We start from the raw sequence: 21,361 nt of genomic DNA, 5'->3' as shown, positions 1-21,361 counted from the left end.
TTATCAGATTAAGGAATGGTCATCTTACATAGTGCATTCCTCCTTTTTAAGTGGTTTGCTGAAATTAGAAGTTGAATTGATTGAATGTACTTTTGATATTAATGAGATCATTACATATTTTTACTTAAACCATTTCGTGAATCAAATGAAAATATAATGTATATGAAGCCATTCCTACATTCCAGGAATACAACTGACTTGGGTATGGTAGAACACTCACATGCTCTAGAGTTGAAATCTACTCACTAGAATTTTATCTCATATTTTCACATTCCTAAGCAAGATTGGTAATAGAGCCTCCCTTTGGGGACTTGCCAGATCTGTTATCAGGGTCATGTTTGCTTGAAAATAGGATCTGGAGGTTTTCCATCTTTCTTCTAAACCCTGGAACATTTTATACAACACAGAAATTATTGGTTCTTTGAAAGTTTAAAAGAATTTTCAAAGGATAGGCTGAAGGGTGGGATGGGGAGGGTGATGGGAGGGAGGTTCGGGAAGGAGGGGACATGGGTGTACCTATAGCTGATTCTGGTTGATGTACGACAGAAAACCACAAAATTCTGTAAAGCAATTATCCTTCCATTAAAAAAATTTAAAAAACAACAACAAAAAAAATTCCACCTGGCATGTGTGTGTGTGTGTTTCTGTGTGCACATCTCTGTCCATGTGGACATTACTGTGTTTGTATACATTTAAAATGACACTGTAAGCTACTCATCTCTCATGAAACAGAGAGCAGTTTTACTGTAATTTACTGCCTTTTCTTCCCCCCATGAAACAGGAAGAAATGCCCCAAATGATTAAGTGCTAAGAAATAACCCATTTTCCCAGGCTTTGGTTCCAAGAGCCTCCTTTTCAGAGGCCCACCAAGTTATAGAATACTTCATGGGAATACTGAGTGCTAAACCATCCAGATTTCATTGAGGCTGACCAAGTTTGGCAACCACAACTTTACCACTGACATATGAAACTAAGAAATCGAAGCTCTGAAAAGACAAGGAGATCACCAGGCTCCTGCAGGTTCCCTCCAGCTATGCGGTAAATGTCGTCCAACTTTCTAGTCCACAGAACCATCTGCTCCAGCTTGGGAACGCTGCACCTCTCCCACAGCAAGGGAGGCTTGTAACTCTAAGGCCTCCTCTGCTTACTGCAGGGCTCCTGGACCTTCCAGGAGCGTTGCTATGGGCTGTTGTCCCCACGCCCCCAAATTCTTATGTTAAAGCCCTAACCCCCAATCTGATGGGATCAGGAGACGGGGCCTTCAGGAGTCAATTAAGTTAAAATGAGCCACAAGGGTGGAGCCCCCATGATAGGAAAAGTGTCCTTATAAGAAGAGGGACTTCCCTTGTAGTTCTATGGTAAAGATTTCCCCTTTCAATGCAGGGGGTGCAGGTTTGGTCCCTGGTCAGGGACTAAAAGATTCCACATGCCTAGTGGCCAACACATGTATACCTGTGGCAGATTCATTTTGATATTTGGCAAAACTAATACAATTATGTAAAGTTTAAAAATAAAATAAAATTTAAAAAAAAAAGACAAAAAAAGCAAAACTTAAAACAAGCAATATTGTAACATATTCAGTAAAGACTTTTAAAAATGGCCCACATCAAACAAAAAAATTTCTTTTAAAAAAACCAAAGGAAGAAGAGGAAGAGACACAGAGCTTCCTCTCTCCACAAAGAAGAGGTCATGTGAGCACGCAAGATGGCAGCCACCTAGAAGCCAAGAGAAGAGGTCTCAGAATGAAACCTACCTTGCCAGCACCTTGATCTTGGACTTCCTAGCCTCCAAAACTGTGAGAAATAAATTTCTATTATTTAATCCACCCAGTCTATGATATTTTGGCACTATGGCAGCCCAAGCCGGCTAAGACAAGAGGGTTGTGGTAATGTCGGCCCAGAAGCACACCAAGCTGTAGCTGTGCAGACGGCATAGCCTGCTGTGGAGATTCACCTTAGGAGAAGCAAGTGGCGCAGAGTCTGAACCAGTTAAGACTGAGCGTCTATTAGACCACGCAGGGATGGTGCCATATGAGCATACGGGACAAGACAAATAGGGCTCCAGTGACACCGTACCCAGGAATGAGGCAGGGAACAGGGAATCACTGAGACGCGAGTGTCTGCTTAGAGTGGTCTGCTTTGATCCCAACCCAGGGATCAAACCAGCATCTTTTAAGTCTCCTGCATTAGCAGGAGGGTACTTTTACCACTGGGCTTCCCAGGTGGCTCAGCGGTAAAGAATCCACCTGCAATCCAGGAGCCCCAAGATACGTGAGTTCGATCCCTTGGTCGGGAAGATCCCCTGGTGGAGGACATGGCAATCTACTTCAATATTCTTGCCTGGAGAACCCATGGGCAGAGGAGCCTGGTGGCTACAGTCCATAGGGTCGCAAAGAGTGGGACACGACTGAAGCGTGGGACACGCTTTAGCACACACGCATGCACTTTTACCACGAGCGCCACCCAGGCAGCCCTGTTTTTTCTTGAGGAAGACACATTTGAATTCTACAGAAGATCCATGAAACATGAGATCCACAAAATGTTAGGATTAGGTGCCCTTTGCTCAGTCAAGGTGATGAGTGTCAGGATAGCCTGGCAGGATGGCAGAAACCTCACAACCCTCTTTGGCGCTAAGATTCCACGATTCCATTCAGGGTTTCACACAGACACAGCTAGCAATCTTTTGCTCCCCTCATCCCAGTCATGGCCCCACACAGAAGCTTAATCCTGGGCTGGAAGGCCACACGTATTTGCGGCAAAGCCATGCAGGCAGGTGAAGCAAAGCAGAATGAGAAACATTTTGTTGCTATTTTGGATGCTAGGGGTGGTTGGGTGTATGTTTGGTGTTTTTTATTTTTTAATGACTTCAAAGGCATCTTAAAAAGTCACCCTCTTTTGACAGCTTCAAGACGTAATTGCTGCTACAAGTTCTAACACTTATTAGCAACTGACTGGTAGACACATTGCTTTTCTCAAAAGTACCCTTTCCTTTCTGAGGCCTTTCAGACCAAACTAAGTTTTCTGTGTGTGTATGTGTGTGCGTGTGTGTGTGTGTGAGCCAGGGCCTACGCACACACAGAAACACAGCACACCACTGAAAGCCAAAGGAAACTGAACAAATTTGCCATTTTCAGTGATAAGTGGTGGAAAAGGAAAAAACTACTAACATGTCTTTTCATTTGAACTATTTATTTATTGCAAGATCTTCTTCCTATCAGTGGAAAATTAAACTAACAATTCTAAGTTAATGACTTGAGAGTAAACAGCTCCTCTTCTTTTAGAAAATGAGTTGGGCTTATCAAAACTTGTGTTTAAGTGAATTTCTCCTGTCCCTTTAAATCTAATAAAGACATGATGTCAGTGAATGCCTAGGCTCCATGAGAAGCTTCCTAAAACTATGATTTTTCTCCGTACAGGTGCATAGTAACTCCCTATATCCCCAACACCTGTTAGGCACAGTTGCAAGGAAGCATCCACCTTTAACACTGTTTTCACAGGTGTTGCCAGAAAAATAAGAAGAGCGCAATAATCATTCCCAAAGCTGAATGTTTTCAGTGTAAAGATTCCACTCCTTAGACTATCTCTTTCCTACTATTTTAGCAACAAGATGGTCCTTTCTTTTATGAAATTGTCCCTCCTTAGCGAAATAAAAAAAAAATTGGTAGCCTTAAGCTAATCCCCTCAATTCTTTTTGTAGTTTCTTGGTCCAGGCGATCTATTGTACATTTGAGGATCACTTCTATACAGCATCCTCCAAACCAAGGAATTTAAGGTCAGTCATTCAGTTATCACCAGTTCTCATCTACTTTATCACCATGGTGACCAGCCAGTCTTGGGGGCAACAAACAACCTACAGAAAATTTAAGTCAGTGTTCAGCAGGGAGGAGAATGAAAATTTTTACAGTTTATAAATGTGTGGTCTGTAAGTTCCTGGTCACTCTGGAACTTTTCCCTCCATCCATAAGCCCCTCACTGAGCCCTACCCACCCTGCATCCTCACAGTTATCACCTCACATTTCAGAAATCAATTTCAGGGTGCTGTGCCAACTTGTGTTCTTCCCACCACTGATCTGGGAACCCCAAACCAAGACCCTTCAGCTCCTAGAATTCTGAGGTCAGCCTGATGGCACCCAAGGCTCTTGAGAATAATCCACAGCATTCTATCAGATAAAATTCCACTGAAATAAAAGCCCACGGCTAGCTTCTCTCTACTGCAACATCTCACCCAATCCAGATGATCCTAAAGTCTATCCCATCCACCCAGGAAAGCTCAGCTGTGGGAAGCCAAAGCTGAGGAGGGCCACCTGCCTGTCCAGGAGCTCCAGACAGAGAACGGCGGCAGGGAAATCAGTTGGTCATAACAGGCTCTCAGCTACTTACAAGATTGTTTTTCAACCAAGAATACATTAATATGTAAAGTTAAAATTCCCTGTTTTCCAGGGATTATGAAAGTGAAAGTGAAGGTCACTCAGTCGTGTCCAACTCTTTTGTGACCCCATGGACTATACAGTCCATGGAATCCTCCAAGCCAGAATATTGGAGTGGGTAGCCTTTCCCTTCTCCAGGGGATCTTCACAACCCAAGGATGGAAACCAGGGTTCCCACAATGCAGGCAGATTCTTTACCAACTGAGCCACAGGGAAGCCCAAAGATACTGGAGTGGGTAGCCTATCCCTTCTGCGGTGGATCATCCTGACCCAGGAATCGAACTGTGGTCTCCTGCATTGCAGGTGGATTCTTTACCAACTGAGCTACCTTTAATTTAACAGTGTGCTACTTAAATTTTTCTTTATTTAATTTTTCCCCAAAAATTAATTCTAAAAAAAAGTTTTAAAATCCATAAACACTAAATATTTTAATACCTTCACTTACCTTGTCTCTAACTGAGCTAATCAGTAACATATATTTGTTGTAAAGAGTTAATTTCCTAGATTAACCATGCACATAAACATGTAAATATGACAATATTTTGAGTTATATGAAGTTAATAGAGAAAACATTTACTGGGCCACTGGGCACTTTGCTTGGATTACCTCAGTTAATGCTAATAACAAACCTATAAAGAAGGTGCTTTTCTTATTCCCATCTTATAGATGAGGTTATAGAAGAGCAACTTCATTACTGTAATTTAATCTCCACTAACTCAGAATTCGAGTAGAGTGTTTATTCTGGCTATAAAAAGTTTGAATATGCATATTAGAAATAAAACAGCATTATACAAGTCATAGTTAACCTCCCAGAAAGTCCTATGTTCTAAGACATACTGAAAAGCAGATCAGTTGCAAGACTTCCAACGGGAACTGTTTGAGAAGGTTCTGTCTGAAACTATGCTATGTTAAACACTTTAAAATTCAGACTTCCACTATCTAAGAGTGGGTTTCCTCTCACTGTTACCCCAACAATTAGTAGCTAGTCTATAGATTATACAATATAATAGATATCATTTGTCATTCCCTCCACGTCCATTTCCCTCCTCCCACAACAGTATCCAGACCTGTGCTTTCCCCAACCCAGGTGCTCTGAGGAAAGCTGACATATCACCCAGTGTAGAGATAAGCCAATTAGGAAATAGCTCCCATCCCTGTCAATCAACAGGGGGTGTTCACCTAGCCACTGTGATTGGCTAAGGAATGAACATATGACTCAGTTCAGGCCAATGAAATGCCAGGGTTGGCTTTCTGGGGAGGGACTTCTGGAAAAGATACTTTCTCAGTCTTTCAAAGAGTTACTGGAAAGGATGCTTCTTTCCTTCTGGCTGGAGGGGTATGCAACAATAAGCTCAGAAACTTCTGTGGCCATTTTGCCTCCAGGAGAAAAGCAAGCCCTAGGATGCACTGACACCATGGAAAAGCAGCTGAGACAAGGGAAGAAACTGGACTGCTGATGACAAGTTGAGCTGCTATCACACATGTACCCTATAGTCCATCCCATCTCTGCATTTTGCTGGTACAAGTCACTTAATTTAATTCCCTGTGCTGTGGGAGCCCCTTTGAGTTCCGTTTTATGACATTCACAACCCCAAAGAATCCGAAATGGGAAATAAGCAGTCATCCACAGCTTTTTCCTAGCACTTGCTCAGATTTTGCTTTGCCCTGTTTCCAGTGGTTTTGTGTTGTTTTTCTTGAAAAAATACAACGGACTTTCAAGAAACACTTTCATGAACTAATGAGTGGCCGTGAGCAAGTCACTTGATCTCCCTGTGTCTTTTCAACTCCAGAAAGGGTAAAGTTTGACTGGAGGGTTTCTGGGCTCCTTCCAGCTCCCACAGCCAACGATCGGTTCCATGTAGCTGACCCAATAATGCAAAGTTTCACTCACTCAAATCAATGAAAAGCCCTATTTGGGTTCTAAAGTAGAAACATCCCTTTTAATATATTCCAAGTGAGAATATATTAAGAGCGCATCTCTTGGTCGATCAGGTATTTTCCATTTGCGCCTGGATATCCACCCCTGAGGGGGCTTCCCTAGTGGCGCAGAAGGTAAAGAATCTGCCTGGAATGCACACACGCATGTGGGTGTCCAGGCCCAGTGCAGCTGACCTCCAATCTGTGGGGTATTTTCCACACCACAAGGATCAAAGAAATGAGCATTCAAACACCCAGAATGTCAGAGAAGCTACCTGTTTCACGATTAAGAGGCTTAATCTCTCAGGGTCGTCCTGCTTCTGTGTCTTCCTCTTTCAGCATCCTCCAGAGCCAGGGCCTGTAGGGGTGACCCAGAAAGCACATTCAGGATATCTGGCTTCACCATGGGGACAGATCATATCAACCAGGAGGGACTGAAGAAGCAGCTAAGGAGGAGCCCTGAAGAACCCAGCAGTGGAAGGACCTGCCTGGTGAGAGGCCCTTGCAGGGTTCCTGGGGGAAGAGAGGATTTAAGAAAGAAAGACACTCAATTCTAAACTTCTAGTCACTCAGGTCCCAAACCCAGGAGTCATTGTGACTCCCCTCTTTCCCTTACACCCTATGTCCAACCCATCAGCAAATGATGTCAGTTTTATCTGTCAATTCTAAACTTCTAGTCACTCAGGTCCCAAACCCAGGAGTCATTGTGACTCCCCTCTTTCCCTTACACCCTATGTCCAACCCATCAGCAAATGATGTCAGTTTTATCTGCAAAATACATGCAGACTCTCACCATCTCCACTGTTACCACTTTGGTCCAAAAAGCTTCTCTTATTAGCATATTGCTCTAACCTCCTAGCTGGTCCCCATACTTTCATCCTTGCCTGTTTATAATCCATATATTGTGGGTTGAATTGGGTTATAGGTTGGATTGTGTCTCCCCACAATTCCTACATGAAAGTTCTAAGCCCAGAACCTCAGGACATGACCTTATCTGGAATAGTGTCGAAGCCAATGTCATGAGCTGTTAAGCTGAGGTCGTACATTATACACTGAGCAGTAAGTGTGTTAGTTGCTCAGTCGTGCCCGGCTCTTTGCGACCCCATGGACTGCAGCCCACCAGGCTCCTCTGTCCATGAGATTCTCCAGGCAAGGACACTGGAGTGGACTGCCATTTTGATCTTCAACACTGAGCAGGGTGGGTCGCTAATCCAATGTGACTGGTGTCCTTACAAAAAGAGGAAACTTGGACACAGACACCTACGCAGTGACAGCACCATGTGAAGACTGGAGTCACACTGCCACAAGCCAGGAAATTACCAGAAGCTAGGAGAGAGGCCTGGAATGCATCCTCCCCTAGAGCCTGCGAGGCAGCGTTGCCCTGCAGACATCTTGTTCTCAGACTCCTGACCTCAGAACAATGAGACTATAAATTCCTGCTCTTTAAGCCACCCAGTCTGTGGTACTCTGTTATTGAAATACTAGCAGACTAATACACTAGGCTCCCCACAGCCTCCTAAGTGATCATTTAAAAATCACTCTTCTGCTCAAAACATTCCCGTGTGCGTGCTGAGTCACTTCAGTCGTGTCCAGCTCCTTGCGACCCCATGGACTGTAGTCTGCCAGCCTCCTCTGTCCTTGCGATTCTCCAGGAAAGAATACTGGAGTGGGTTGTCATGCCCTCCTCCAGAGGATCTTCCCGACCCAGGGATCGAACCCATGTCTCTATGTCTCCTGCATTAGCAAACGGGTTCTTTACCACTAGCACCAGCCGGGAAGCCCAAAACAATCCTAGAGTGTCTCATCTCTCTCAAAGTAAAAGGCAAAGTCTTTGAAATGTCCCACGAGACGCACACGACCTGGCCCAGCCTCCTCCCTGAACCCTTCTCTTCTACTCTGCCCTTCAGTTTCCTCCACACACAGTGGCTTCCTCTTACATCCCAAGCAGGCTCCCACCCCAGGGCCTTTGCATGTGCTTGTCCCCTGCCTGGAACACTCTTCCTCCAGGCATCCTTCACTTCCTTCAGGTTTCTATGATAATGTCACCTTCTCAGTAAGACCCTCCTAACAACCCCAGCACCCATCCCCCTTCCCTGGTGTATCTTTCCTTGTTTCACTCATCACCACCTGACTTTTATTTATATTTTTATCCATCTCCCCTCACACTAGATTAGAAACTCCCTGAAAGCAGGGACCTGGTATTATGGTATGCCCCAGAGCCCAGCACACAAGAGATGCTCAAGAAATAGTGGCTGAGAGGTTTATCTGCAGAATGAACGAAGGCAAGAGAAAAGAGAGTTGCAAGAAGGAGGAAGTTGTCCACAGTGTCAGAAGTAGCAAAGGCTCCAGAAAGATAAGGACCAAAGTGTCTGTTGGGTGTGGTCACATGGAGACCACAGGTGACATGGGGAGAGCAGTTCATGTGGAAGCAGGAGCCCTGTGCAGCAAACCCATTGCATCCTCCCTTGCACCCCTCACACCTCCCAAGGGCAGAAGCTGGCCTGAGCGGGCTGCCTCAGTAAAGGACCAAAACCCAAGGGTAGGTTCTTTCCGTCTGGGAAAGAACGGGAAGGAAGAGAGGAAAAAGACAAAGAGGGGGTGAAGGTTTGAGGAAAGACTCCAGCAGCATGACTGGAGGGGGTGAGGTCCCAGGAACTGAAGGACTGAGTCCCCGGGTGCAGGAAGAAGGTTCCCTCTGGCCAGGAGGAAGAGGGGCATGTCCTCCTCCGAGTAGAAGGAAACCTAGCTGGGATGAGCCCAGCTGGAGATCATGGCACGACGGGGGAGGTGAGAACCTGAGTGGGCTTGCTGCTGAGCGAGGGACTGAAATCACTGAAGGCAGGTTGTCTCCTGAGTGACCAAGGACAGACAGGAGGGGGACTGGAGGGAGTGGGGACGGTGGAGAATGTCTCTCAGGGTCAGCCCTGAAACCCAGCACCCCCACAGGTCTCCCTCACGTCACCCAGTGCCCACCCTGACGGGAGAGAGAGCAGGTCACAGGCCAGCATCACTGAGGTCGCAGCTGAGAGGCCGTGGGCTCAGACACGCACAGTCCATGTGGCTGTGGGTTTCTGGGACAGGCCCGTGGCAGCCTGGGTTTAGGAGAAGGGCCTTCTTCCAACTGTAGAATGCTGGGACCCCACACAGTGCCACCCCTTTCTGTCTGGGCTGCCTCACTCTCCCAGGCCCCCACATTCAACCCTTCCGGTCCTCATTCTCTGCTCCCGATTCCTCCCCGTCAGTCACCAATCCTGCCTCTTACACTTGTGTGCTGGGTGCAACCCAAGTTAAAACCCTCACACACTAGTCCCATGCAGTGTTCTGAACGTCTGCTTACACTTGATGAAACTGAGCCTCAAGAAACGAAGTCACCTGCTCCAGGTCTCACAGGCAGCAAGTCAAATCCCAGTTGGGGTCTGAAATCTTCCATCTCTCTTTCTTCTTGTCTATATTCATACCTTCACCCTGGTCCAAGGCCTCAACATTTCATTCCTAAAATTTAATATAATAAACGTCTTCTAACTGACCTTCTAGCATCCCCCCTGGTTCAGGGGACACATCCAGATGAACCTTCCCACACCATTGTCTTGTATGGTTTTTCTGTTCCAATAAGACTTTACATACAAAAATAGGCTCCAGGCCATAGTTGGCTTGCAAGTCACAGTTTTCCAATCATTGAATTATAGTCTTCACAGAATTATGAAAATTTTCCTCCATTATTTGTTCAAGTATTCTTCCCTCTCCCACTGAGACTTCACTTACAGATATGTTAGATTACTTAATGTTGTCCCACAAGTCAATGCTATGCTTTTGTTTTAAATATCTCTGTGCTTCTTCTTGGACAGTTTCTATTGCCGTGACTTCAAGTTGGTGTCTAATCTACTTTAATCTCATCCAGTATGTTTTTTTGTATCCAGTGCTGTATCTTTCAGCTTTAAAAGTTCCACTGGAATCTTTTTTAGCATCTTCTGTTTTCTTCTCTCTTCTGATCTTGTTTTCTCTCCTTGTTGAATATGTGGAGAGTATTTATAATAGCTCACAGCACTGTTTTTACCCATTGCTGTCCTTATGTAACTGGAAGGATCCTTCTTCACTCTTGTTTCCCACATGCATGCTCTGCTCCACCCCATGCACCCCTCAAGGTCCCAGTGCTGGGACATTCATCCCCTCCCTCATCCCCATTGCTCCCCCGCTCTGAGCACCCTATTTGAGTCCCAACTTGCTGAGCAATCTGTGTTCTTGTGAGTTCACTGCATTTAGCTTCTCTTGGCAAGTGTTCCGTCTGCTGAGTTTCGGGGTAGACGGCACACCCCTTGAGGGTAATTAATATATGTGTTGAATGCTTGGAACTGCCCACTGCTCAACAGAGTCTACAAGGGTAGATGTCACTTGATCTACAGAACAATTCTGATGGGGTGCAGATGATATACTTCTAGAAGTATAAATATAAGAAAATACAAGAGAATTGGGACAGGTAAGGGAAGGGACACAGGGCCTTCTTGAAGTTTTGGAAGGGTAACTATTCTTCCTTTGTTGGAGCCCCCAGAGTCTGACACCATGGAACAGCCACCATGATAATAATGAGGGTGACTTGATGAGCTCTCTGCCTGCCTTCTGCATATCCAAGGTCTTGGAACTCCTGCTTAGCTATCTGCTTGCACTCACAGAGATATCCTATCTTCCTCCCTCTTCATGGGAAGAGCTTAAAATGTGAGCAATCCAAATCTGGCTGAATGGAGTTCACGGTGACCAGCAGGATGGTACACGTAGGGAAGAGGATCCTCCACTTCTGGGAAATAGGGAGCTGGCCCTAACCCATTTCAACTATCAGCTGGGGACAACGCAAAAAAAAAAAAAAAAAAAAATTAAGATTCCCTCTAGAAAAATGGTACAAATGAACCTATTTGTAAAGCCGAAATAGAGACACAGATGTAGAAAACAAATGTATGGACACCATGGGGAGAAAGGGGTTGGGGGGAGAGATGAATTGGAAGACAGGGATCGACATATATACATTACTATGTATAAAATAGAGAACTAATAAGAACCTACTGTATAGCACAGGGAACTCTACTCAATGCTCTGTGGTGACCTAAATGGGAAGGAAATCCAAAAGAGAGGGGATATATTATACATATAGCTGAATCACTTTGTTGCATAGCAGAAACTGCTGTAAAGCAACTATACTCCAATAATTTTTTTTTTTTTTTAAATTCTAAGAATTCCGGGGCCAAAGCAGGAGGATGGTTGGGAAAAGTGAAAGTCAACAAGGCACTCAGGAGTCTATGCAGACAGAATGGACAGCACCTGAATAACAAGGTTCTGGGAAGCTTGGGGACACAGCAGGGGACAGAGAGAGTGGGACAAATTGAGAGAGTAGCACTGAAACATATACATTGCTGCTGCTGCCGCTAAGTTGCTTCAGTCGTGTCCGACTCTGTGCGACCCCATAGACGGCAGCCCACCAGGCTCCCCTGTCCCTGGGATTCTCCAGGCAAGAACTCTGGAGTGGGTTGCCATTTCTTTCTCCAATGCATGAAAGTGAAAAGTGAAAGTGAAGTCGCTCAGTTGTATCAGACTCTTAGCGACCCCATGGACCGCAGCCTACCAGGTTCCTCCATCCATGGGATTTTCCAGGCAAGAGTACTGGAGTGGGGTGCCATTGCCTTCTCCGAACATACACATTACCACATGTAAAACAGAGAGGTAGTGGGAAGTTGCCCTATAACACTGGAAGCTCAACCTGGTGTTCTGTGAAAACCGAGAGGAGTGGGATGGGCTACAGGGTGGGAGGGAGGTTCAAGGAGGAGGGGACATGTGTGTACTTATGGCTGATTCACGCTGTTGTATGGCAGAAACCAACCCAACGCTGTAAAAGCAATTATGTGCTATGCTTAGTCGCTCAGTCGTGCCCGACTCTTTGCAACCCCATGGACTGTAGCCTGCCATGCTCCTCTGTCCATGGGGATACTCCAGACAAGAATACTGGAGTGGGTTGCCATGCCCTCCTCCGGGGGATCTTCCCAACCCAGGGATTGAACCAGGGTCTCCTGCATTGCAGAAGGATTCTTTACCAGCTGAGTTACCAGGGAAGCCCTCAAAGCAATTATACTCTAAACTAAAAACAAACAAACAAGGGTCCAGGAGGAACCTATGGAGGGGAAGGCAATCCTGTCCACCAAGATGCCCACTAAGAAATCAAGATCTCCCCAAACCCATGGAACCAAAGGCACAATGTGGTCCTCGAGACACAGTGGAAATACCAGGAGCTCTGGAGTCAAGCCTGGGATCAAACCCTGACCCTGTCATATAGTGGCTGGCCAACTTACACTGGTCACTTCCCCTCTCTGAGTCTGGCTCTGCATGAGCTAATGTGAAGCCTAAATAAAACAAGAAATGTGGGGACACATCCAGCACAGTGCCTGGCATTATATAAGGGGCCCTATAAGTATGCTGCTCTCCCTTCTTCCAACCTTCAGATCTCACAGCTCTCAACCCTCCCTAAGAGGAGCTAGTGCAGACGCTAGAGAGCATTTCCCAGGGGGAAGGTTTGCAAAGAAGGGTGGCCAAAATCAGCAAAAGGCAGGAGGACAAAAGGGGCTCCTCATGACCACGAAGAGAGAAGCACTGGACTTCTGTCAGTGCCAGGGTTTCGAAACACACCAAGCCCCAGATCAGACCTAAACAGGAAGTTTGTGACAAGCTTAGAAAACACGCTAGCTCAACTGCAGGAGGTTGACAGCACTCAGAAAAGATAGAAATGAGCACTTCTGGGGGGCAGGGGTAGGTATGGAATAAGGAGCGTGAGCAGCCAACATTCCACAGACACACAACTCCTCCCAGTGCCCAGAGCACCCGCCCTGTGCTCCCCTCTCATACAAAGCACAGGAACCAATCCCACAGAGCTGCCCTGGTTTTCTGGCTTCCACGCGGAGCCTGTCAACATCTCCCCACTCTCTGTCCCTCTCCTCCCTCCCCAGGCATCAGGAGCAGTGGACACTTTGATCAGCTCTCAGGGATCTGGGGGACTCAGGAGTTGAGATCATTTCTCAGGTGGGAGAAATTAGCACAGAACGAGGAAGTGATGTGTGGAGGTCCCACAGGGCTCTCCACCAACATCTGGTTGACTCCCAGGAGGGCCTCCTGGCCCTCCACCATGGGTTCTCCAGGCTGCCATGTTTCCTCCTCTGAAATCCTGCCTGGGACTAACATTTTCACTTGTACTGTTCACACTGGTATGGGACACTGTAATTTCAGATCGCTTACTTGTAAAGGCAGGAAATACAGACATGCCTGACCTCCATGATTTGTGTCCGTCCCCAGATGAAGTGAAAACTAGAAAGCTCCTTCCCCTTTGTTCTTAATTTCCTAGCACATGTGGATTGAGCCTTGATACCAGGCCCTATGTCTATTGGGTGTGTTCCAGAAAATACTTAGTAAATTAATAAACAACATCATTACCATTTCATCCCAACTTCCCCATCCCGCTCCCCGCTCCCCCATCTCTACCACCAAACTGTCCCACTGGTCCTGATATGCTCTGGGCAGACAGGTCCTTAGCTCCGCCCCTCCTGGGTCAACCACCCAATTGTGAACTCAGTTCCCTGATTGTCAGCCTCAGTGCCCGCCCCCTCCTTGGCACCTCCCAGCAGTGGTTTCCCCACCTCCCCAAGTTAGGTTCCTTTTTAAAAAATGACTCATTTAGGAAGAGACAAAACCAAAAACTTCAATGGTGAAGATAAAACAGCACCGACTCTCTTTAAACACCTCCTACTCCATGTAAAACTTAGATCCGATAAAGACACCCCAGACTGGACCTCCTCTTTTTAAACACCTCCTACTCCATCTAGAACTTAGATTCAATAAAGGCACCCGAGACTGGACCTCCTTGTTTTGAACTTACGGTATACACAATTCTTCTAGCAAAACACATTTCCAGTAATGTCTTCTCTCTGAACTCTTCAGGGTCTTCTTTACAAATGGAGGTGTCAGTACCTTTTTAAAAATGTGGGAATGAGAAGTGAAAGTCCATGCTTTCAACTCCTGGGTCAACAATTATTTCATGTTTTACTACGTTTATGATTCTGACATCTGGACAAAGGACATTGACATTACACCATTGGCCTGATGAGAATTATGGGGAGTTGTTTTTTTGTGTTGTTGTTTTTTTTTTAATAAAAAGTAAGATTTCTTCATATGTGAGAAGTTTATAATATTTTGTGCACAGTATCTGAAAGAAACAACATTGTAGGATATAAGATGTAGAATCATAACATTTTAGGACAAAAATGTGCAATTAGGATGATCCTAATCCTGAGATTCTCAACGTTGGCTGCATTTAAAAAATTCCCAAACTGGAAGAAAATTTAACAAAAAATTCCCAGGCCCTACTCCCAGAGATTTGGATACACCTGGACTGTACAGGGACTCTGACATTGGTTTTTCCTCTTAAGTTTCCTGGTGATTTTAATATGCAGCCAGGGTTGAGGACTCCTGATCTACGGCAGATAAGGAAACAGAGATCTAAAAAAACTAAGGTGCAGCCCCAAGTTGCATAGCCGGATACAAAACCTGAACCAAATATGACATTTACAAACCCCCATCCAGTTCTGCTGCCTCGTTCAGATTTTCAGTATTCATCCGATTGTTAAAACCTTTTTTTTTTTTTAAATTTGGGGGACTAACACAGACATGCCAACTTTTCATTTTGTCAGACAAGGGTATTTTTATAAATATCTATCAGTGACTATCACTGCTTCCTGACATGTCTCATGCTTATTTGCATGCCTGCCATCTCTCCACCCCAAACCGTCTCTCTCCGCCCAGGAGGTAAGATTGGACCATAGCTGGCCCTGTCCACAGTCTTACTCACCTCTACTTACCCTGCCCAAATCCAGATATGACCCAGGAACTCAAAAATTCTCCATCTTCCCCTTTCCTGACCTCCACAATACTGATTTCTGAAAACCCCTTCCTTGACTACAATCTACTTCCCAGTCCCTCCAAACCCACCCTTGGCCTTTCTCCTGACCAATGCATGACAGCTAATATTTATATGAGTCACAAAATTCAATATTTACAATTCATTCTTCCATACACATTATCCCTTTCAAATCTCTCCCTCATCAAGGACGTACTGGAAATTTTTTAAAATTGAAGTCTAGTTGCTGTACAATATTAAATGTTACCAGTGTACAATATAGTGATTCATAATTTTTAAAGGTTATATTGCATGTACAGTTGTAATAAAACATTGCCCATATTCCCTGTGTTGTACAATATATCCTTGTAGCTTATTTCATAGCTAACAGTTTATACCTCTTACTCCCCTATCCCTATTTTGCCCCTCCCACCTTCTGCTCCTAACAGGAAACCACTTGTTTGTGTCTGCTTCTTTTTTTATTATATTCACTAGCTTGTTTTATTTTTTAGATTTCACATATAAGTGATATCATACAGTTTTATGTCTTTATCTGACTTCTTTCACTGAGCACAATGCCTCCAAGATGCACTGGAAATTTTTAAAGAGGCGACCTCTGAGGAGTAGGATTAGAGGCTGAAGTAGGGAGGTGGGCAGGGGGTTTCTCTTTATACCCTTCAGTCTGAGTTTGAGGCAAGCATGTAATTTTTAAGTGGGATAAAAATCACACATACATGCACACACAGAATAAAACAAAGCAAGTTACAAAATACACCTACAGTTTGCTTCCACCTTGTAAATACACATGTCTCAGGGAAGTCTCCATACCCAAGTTTTCAACATAAATGATATTTCAGTTCAGTTCAGTTCAGTCACTCAGTCATGTCCGACTCTTTGCAACCCCATGGACTGCAGCACGCCAGGCTTCCCTGTCCATCACTAACTCCCCGAGTTTGCTCAAACTCATGTCCATCAAGTCAGTAATGCCATCCAGTAATGCCATCTGTTGTCCCCTTCTCCTCCTGCCTTCAATCTTTCCCAGTGTGGGGGTCTTTCCTAATGAGTCAGCTCTTCACATCAGGTTGCCTTAGTATTTTGGCCACCAGATTTCGTTGAGTACCGTGTTCATGCTCTCAAAGTTATTTTATGGCTTCCATATCTAGGTGGCAGGATGATGGGTGACGTTAATTTCACTTCCTTTTTCTCTTTGCTTATCTTTATTATGTTTTATTTATGTAATAAAGAATATTGAAAGTTTAAAAACTGTACCAAAGCATTATCTGATCTCTGAAACGTACACAGTATCAAGACGCCACAGCACCAGAGCGTGATCCAGTCTGATATGCAGAAATATCTCCTTTTCTGAAAAATGCAAAATTTCTCCCCAGTCAGGTCTTGGCTTCTGCAGCCTTCCCAGAGGGCAAATCTACCATTACAACTGACCCCAGCCACACCCAAGCCCTGGCGCTTCCCAAGAACTGATGTAGAAAAGAAGCCCAAGTGCAGCGATCAAGTCCCTTCTGGGGCCCAGCTGGCCTTTCCAGCTTCATCTTCCCCTTCTCCCCACGTTTCAGCCACACGGAACAGTTGCTCTCCCTGAGTGTCTCCACAGGCTCCTGCCTCTAAGTTTTCACCCAGGCTGTGTCACCCACCCCTTACTTGTTTCCTTCCTGAGTCTCTGCCAAAGCAAGCAACCACACCTACTCCAAGTAACATTCAAACCCACAGCTTGAAGATTGGGAGCCCAGAAACTCTCGTGATGGAGGGAAAGCTGTGGAATTCTCCACAGACCCCACTGCTCCCTAGTATCTAACAAGGCAGTGTGGAGGGTGAGCGCGTTTTCCAGGTAGCAAGAACCATGAGCTCGAGGGCCTGGAGCTCAGAGGGGTGTGTGATGAGTTCTGGGGAAGAAGAGGCATTTAGAATGTCTGAAGCACCTCCTGGCCATCCAAGGCTCAGCAGAAAGAAAAATCCAAAGACATCTAGCAAAATATACAAGGGCCAGCACAGAGAGGCCCAAGAGAAGGGCTCTCAACCTTCCATTTGCTATTCCTCCTTCCAACTGCTTCCCCGCAATTCACTCTGCCCTTCCAGTGTCTATGGGTTGAGGCTAACAGGAGTGGGTGGAAAAAATAGGAATAGAGAAAAATGAGATTAAGCAACACCACACTGAGGTTCTTCCTGTGCAATACCAAGTACTCGGGTGATGCTTGGGGCAGGCTGGAGAGAGTAAGGGACATGGTGCTTGGCCCTCTCCTCGGTGTCAGGCCCAAAGGTGAAAGATGTCTGCAATTATACAAAGTTCCAAGAACCTTCAGAGACATTTCAAAAGAACCGTGAGGCTTTAAACCGTGAGGCTTTAAAACTGTCGAGACACAGACTGGTTATGCTCCACCCCACTGCCTCTGTGGCCTGTGTGAAGCCTTTGGGGAAATCCTCCTGGGGGCCGTGGGGCTACCCTCGCTACCTTTTGTCCTGTAAGAAGGAGACCTGCGACAATTCCAGCTCCTCACATGTCCACCTCCACTGGGTGTGGTCACCAGGCTGATACCCCGGGGGAGATACAGCTCTGTGAAAGCAGAGTGCTGTCGCAGACTTCGTGTCTGTCACCTCTCCTGAAAACACTCAACGAGACCATAAGCTCCTCATCTCTAGCTTATTCTCTTTCCTTTTAAAGAACCCTCCCTGCTGGCTCTCAGTGGGCATTTACTAAGCAAGGAGAAAACCAACCCTCCGATCCATCACCGTCTGCCACGTGGCCCCTCTCCCAGGGCTCCGGCCCTCCCTGGGCTCTGGGGCAGTTCCCTCTGAAGAAGTTCCCTCAGGCTTTGCATGGGTAATGGCATCTCTCCTATGTCATTGGTCCGTGGGCACCCTTGCTGTTGGTCCCCTGAACCCTGGAATAATTACTCTAACCTCTTCAATTAAAACTTCAGAGCAAGGGAAGGGTTCCAAGAACACTCAGGACCTAAGATCTGTACTGAAGAAAGCTGGAGCCTTCTTGGAGATTGAAGAGATGGACACTCTCAAAATGGCCGGAAAACACACCCTGGAGGGGATAGTGGGCAGTCCCCTGCTGCTGCCTGCGTGGGGGAGGCGTGGGGGCTGGAATGGCTGGAGAAGGGCTCACAGAGGAAGTGAGATCTGAGTTGGGTCCCAAAAGTGGGTTCAATTGGGTCAAGTGGAGAGGAAGTGGGAAGACCATCCCAGCACAAGATCAGTACTGACCACAGTGTGGGCAGGGCCCCACTGCGGGGGAAGGGGACCCAGGGAGGCAGTGGTGGGTGCACGTATGCTTGCAAGAGTCAGACAAAATTGCTCTGATTTTGTCAGAGCAATTGACAAAGACAAAATCAACTTTGCCTCTTGTTAGCTGTTGCAACGGGGCAACTCACTAACTCCCTCAGTCCCACTCTGAAGATGAGGATAAGAACTGTGCCTGCCCACTGGAGTTATTGCGAAGACTGAACAAGAGGATGCCCGGAAAATGCTCAGGATGCTGAGTGCCTGCTGTCAATGAACATCATGTTATTCCTGCTACAGTCAAACACCCACTGCCCACCCTGCTGATGTCGACAGGGTACTTTCTTCTTTATAAGCCATGATGCTGGGAGGAAGGAAACACTGGCTGACCAGTCACATCCTGAATAACCTAAGAAATGTATAAGAGCCAGATGGGCATTGGAATGCCCCAGCAGCCAGGGGGTGGTGGGTATTCTCAGCCGCGCATGCACACACACACACACACACACACACACACAGAAGCACACATGCTTCTCTGCCTTACTGGACCACCTACTGCAGCACCTGGGCTCCTTAAGCTTCCAGCTGAATTGGGCAAAGGGAAAGCATTTATTCCCCTCTTCCTTCTGTTTCCCTGGTGGCTCAGATGATAAAGAATCTGCCTGCAATGCAGGAGACCTGGGTTTGATCCTTGAGTTGGGAGGATCCCCTGGAGAAGGGAATGGCAACCTTCTCCAGTATTCTTGCCTAGAGAATCCCATGGACAGAGGAGCCTGGCTACAGTCCATAGGGTCACACAGAGTCACACACAACTGAGCGACTAACACTTACACTTTCCTTGGCAGTGGTTGTATCCCTTCAGCATCACAGCTATTGTCAGGGGCCCCAACTCCCCAACTCCAGAGCTCTGTCCTCTTAGCCAAGGGGGAGATAGCAGCTTCCCACTGCTGCCAACCCCACAGGTGCCTGCCTACCCTTTGGCTTCCCTAACCCTGACCATCCTTCTCTAAATACTCCCCTTCACTAAAGTCTCCCCAGTAAACCTTTTGCCGGTCATCTCATGCTGGGACTCTGATGGACAGAGCCAGGGCCACGTCCATCTGCTAGATACATGGGGTGGAACTCACAGCCCTGTCTTATTCTCACTCCATCCCTTCCCTCAGAGGCAGGGTGTGAACAGCAGTGTTTAAGACAGAAGCACCAATGTACCTTTCCCATGAGCCATCACTCAAGACTTTAACATCCCTAGGAATCTGGAGAAAACTCAAGAGGCTCAAGGAAAAGCAACTCTTCCAGGCCAGGCAGGGCATATTCAGAGGCGCTGTGGTCCTCCACCACCAAACAGAGTTCCAATCAAGTGGCAGAATCTAGATCAGTGCCTGGCAGTACACGCAATAAATATTCGTTCATGCAGGTCCTTCTGGCTAAGGATGAAGCCTGAAATCCAAGACATCTTTCAGGAGAGGATACTCCACAGAAGCAGCTCCTCCACGAGGAAGCTCCAGAGATGCCCTGAGCTCATGACATGAAGCTCTGAGGTGCCCCCAGTCTCCCACCCTTCATACCACACAAGCTATTTCCTTGTCTCTTATCAAGTCATTCCTGAGGCTTATAATGTCCTCGGCATCTCCCTCGCCGAGTTCATTTTTCTCATAGGGTCAAACGCCATCTTGGTTCAGTGTAAATCAAAAGCATTTATTAAGGGCTTACTGTGTACAAATACTATGTTAGGCATTGAAGATCCAAACATGATTAAGATAAAGGTCTTGGGATCCAAGAGCTGCAGAAAATATGAAGGAAGAAGGCTTAACAGTGACTAAAGGGGAATCTCAGAGAGACCAAGCTTGGGCCACATCAGATCTTGGAGGATGGGGCTGTGACAGCCGGGAAGACGGCAGGAGATGTGAAGAGGGAAGTGGGGGGGGGGGAGGGTGGTGAAGGAGCACTGGGGAAGGACAAGCAACACTCAACTGACAGGAACAAGAGCAGAGAAGAGCCAGGGAAGGGCTCTCTCCCATAAAGGGCCCACCTGATTCAAGAACCAAGGGCAGCCACAGAGCAAAAATGAACCTGACCAGAAGGGTATTTCTTCCCAACAGCCCCCCACAATCAAAATGCCAACCTCTTTGGAAAATGTCAGAAGAAGCCTGGGTGGGTCTGGGGCAAAGATGCTCCTCCTGAAAGGGTGTTTCTCGGCCTGCTTACTCATCACCAGCCTGGCCCTGCCTCGGGGTTGGCCAGATCCATGGGCGGAAAGGGGACCTGCCGCCCTGGAGCTTCAGAGGCACTGAGAGCACTCCACCCCGTGAAAAATAATAACTTTCCACACACGCTTGCTTGCTCTTACTTGGAATTCTAAAATTAAACGTTCCTTCTTCTCACCTAAAAGCTTTCTCCCTTTAGAAGCTAATATGCAAATGCCTCGGGAGAGGTCTTAGCAGTCGGGGATCCGCTGAGGATGAAGACTTCCAATAGATCTTTCCTGGAAAACAGGCTTTGCAGGAGAGCTGCTTGAGAGAGGATCTGTGACTGAGGGTGAGGCAGGAAGAAGAGGGAAGGGGTTCAGGGAAGGGAAGAACGGCCACTCCTTCAAGGAACCAGCCACATCCACCAAGGGCAGAGGGGTAAGAGAGTTAAATGCCAAGCCCTCAAAAGACCTTAGACCTTTTTTTTTTTTTTCTTTTAGTTTTAAAAAAAATTGAGATTCGGTTCACAAACCATAAAACTGACCCTTTAAACTGCCCAATTCGGGAACTTTCCTGGCAGACTAGTGATTAAGACCCCACTCCCAATGCAGGGGGAGAACTAGATGCTGCACACCATGCATAGCCTGACCTAAGACATGAAATAGAGAG

At 46.4% G+C, this 21,361-nt stretch overlaps 1 protein-coding gene across 1 annotated transcript in view; it reads right to left on the bottom strand.

Annotated features, from left to right (window-relative positions):
- Positions 1–21,361, bottom strand: part of TRERF1 (transcriptional regulating factor 1) — a 209,787-nt gene that overhangs the window by 116,820 nt on the left and 71,606 nt on the right. The window contains exon 3 of the mRNA XM_055571403.1: positions 6,619–6,701. The gene's annotated coding sequence lies outside the window, so the exon portion shown is untranslated. The remainder of the gene's footprint in view (positions 1–6,618; positions 6,702–21,361) is intronic.

The sequence above is a fragment of the Bubalus kerabau genome, chromosome 3, assembly GCF_029407905.1.
Source record: "Bubalus kerabau isolate K-KA32 ecotype Philippines breed swamp buffalo chromosome 3, PCC_UOA_SB_1v2, whole genome shotgun sequence".
Classification (NCBI taxonomy): Eukaryota; Metazoa; Chordata; class Mammalia; order Artiodactyla; family Bovidae; genus Bubalus; species Bubalus kerabau.
This window is presented reverse-complemented; position numbering and strand designations above follow the sequence as displayed.